Source organism: Echinops telfairi, unplaced genomic scaffold, assembly GCF_000313985.2.
Source record: "Echinops telfairi isolate 266 unplaced genomic scaffold, ASM31398v2 ScPeMD7_7469;HRSCAF=8507_0, whole genome shotgun sequence".
Classification (NCBI taxonomy): domain Eukaryota; kingdom Metazoa; phylum Chordata; class Mammalia; order Afrosoricida; family Tenrecidae; genus Echinops; species Echinops telfairi.
This window is the reverse complement of record NW_022111372.1, coordinates 69,326,132-69,328,881: the sequence shown is the minus strand read 5'-3', so window position 1 is coordinate 69,328,881 and position 2,750 is coordinate 69,326,132.

The following is a 2,750-nucleotide window of genomic DNA, read 5'->3' as shown; positions in this document are numbered from 1 at the left end:
GAACAGAGTGCTAGAGAGAGGAGTTCAGAAGATCAAAGGCAGGAATCTGACCTGATCAGTTATGACTCTGTCAATAGATCCCCCTATGACATGGCTGGACCTGACCTGGTTTCCCAATTTTCCCATATTTTTAGTTTGTATTGCTTGCTTTGGCTTTGTTGGTTCATATTTGAGTATATCTGGGAGGCGTTATGTCATTGGAGAGCATCCCCTTGAAGTTGTGTTATATGCTTTCCATTGTGGGGGATGTGAAACCTGGGATCACTGAACGAGTGACAGAAAATAGAAGGGGGTTGGGGAAAGGGATCCAGCAGTGAAAGTGGGAAAAGGAGATGATGTCAAGGGGTTATGTAGAAAGGGAATGTTTGGAGACTGTGGTAGCAATTGTACATTCTACTAGATGTGATTGAAATTTGAGATGATGTATGTATCAAATCCCAACTGATAAAAAAAGAGTTGCAAAACCATCACCATAATCAATTTAGAAGATTTTCTTCATTTTTTGGTATTCATTTTTATTTGCTCCCTGTTTTCCCCAAATTACCAGTCATAAGCCTAAAAATATTAATCTAGTTATTGGCTTTATATATCTACCCAATCTGGATTTCATATAAAAAACCATATCCAAACCCCAAACAAAACAAAAACCCACCACTACCACCACCAACAAAATAAAGCATAGAAAATCCTCAATTCAAAAGAATGCAGAAAATAAAAACTAGAACAAGTTAAAAATGGGTCAAAAAAGAAACCAAATAGTCAGATGTCAACTTTTAACCTAATTGTGTCTGCACCAATCTACTTTCCTATGCACTCTGTCTGAGGACAAGAATAGTCACATTCCTGGTCCGTGGAATGAGGTCACTCAATGGAGGCTTAATCCTCTACCAGTGGATTTGGGGCTTTGCACTGTTCACCTTCATCTTCTGCAAATCAGATAACTGCTCCATTTTGAAAGTATAGTCGCCTTGATTTCTCAGCGAGTTCCAGGTGAGGTGAACGCAAGAGCAAAGTGAAAATGGCTACCTGTTTCTTGGCAGAAGTAACTGAAGTTACCACCAGCTTAGGAGAAAAATCAAGAGTTGAATTTTGAATATTTTGAATTTGAGATGCCCGTGAGGCCTGAACACCAAAGGTTGGGGAGGTGCCTGGAGTAGGAACGAGGAATATGGAAGGAAATGGTACCGTTGGACCAATGGCAGAGAGAGTTCGGAGAGCAGCAACAGGCACCAGGCTCAGAACAATCATCCGGGGAACAGGGGCAAAGCCAAGGGAGTTCTGAGAAAATGGGGTCCATGACAAACGTGCAAGTGATTAAATCGCTTGTCCTGTCCCCTGGCACCATGCGTCCCCACACTCCGGGGTCATCTTGCTCCAGCAGAGCACGTGGCTATCAGCGAGTCTGTAAATGACCACTAACCGTGTGCTATGCGACGGGAAGGATGGAGGGTTCTGACCAGAAATCGACAACCTTTGGTGTCAGGCAAGTTTTCCCAGGAGAAGTGATGTTTTAGCTTTTACATGGAGCAGAGGAGTTGGAATCGATGAGGGAGATAATTTTAAGGGTGGGGAGCTACATCTCAGAAGGGAAAAAGAGACAGTTTCTCTAGGTGTCTCTGGGAAATTGTCAGTAATTTAGCCTGACAGTAGTCTGGGATTCAAACGGTAGAATGAGCGCAGTGAGGCGTAGGAGGAAACAGCACAGACATCACAAACGACCTTGAGTGCCAAGATAAACCTAAATTGTTCCTGAGGGTGGAGTGGACATTTTCCAGGTTAGATGCAAGGGAAGTAGGATAATTTGATTTACATTTCCCAAATATTCCCTTGGGCATACTATAGGTTGGGAAGAAGGATTTCAAAAGTAGGAGTCCCCTCCAGCTGTCTGGGACTGGACCACTTCCCGAGCCTTTGCTTTCCTGGCCGCCCAAGGCAGGTGCCCTAAAGAGGTTGCCCAAGGCTCTCAGCTTGCTTTTGGAAGAGGAGCCCGAGCCAGGAGGCGGCGCCCTTGCTATCTGCCAGAAGTGGAAGAGGAACAGCTCATTGAAGACGAGCAAGATCCTCCTTGTAATTTAATGTTAGATGGAGCTCCTTAAACATTTAAAAGTTCTTATTTATTAATCATCTTGTGCTTTGTATGCATCGATAGTTTCATTTTCTATATATAGAGAGAGATTCTCTAAATGTTCAAATGAATTTCTGGCAAGGGCAATGGGGAATTAGAATAAATAAATAAAGATTGGCAAGTCTCTTCTGAAAAGTTTCCAACTATGAACTTTCCAAGGGTATTTTTAATTCTGTGAAAGAAAACAAACGGATGAATAAAGAACCCCTCAATCCTTTTCAGGGTCAGGCTTGATCTACCCCGGGGGTAAGGAGGATGTGAACTCTATCATTCCTGTATTTATACTCCCTGAATGCTAATGTTTCCCTGCCACAAGGTTCATGCAAACTTCTGGAAAATGTATCAGCCGGTGTGGTAACAAACAAACTTCCTTAAATTCTTAAGAAGCCTCCAGCAGCTCTCCAGATTTGTTCTTACTTGCACACAGACATGTGGTTTATGTCTCTGTGTTCTCCCAGCTGTGGGGGAAGTTGACTTGCAGGACAACACACACACACACACACACACACACACACACACACACACACACGCACACTGAGTATTGCCTTCATAATTCAAACTCATCTTACATGCAGACAGAGGGCCATATTGAAAGAAAGAAAACGAGAAAGAAGCATTTGAGTTA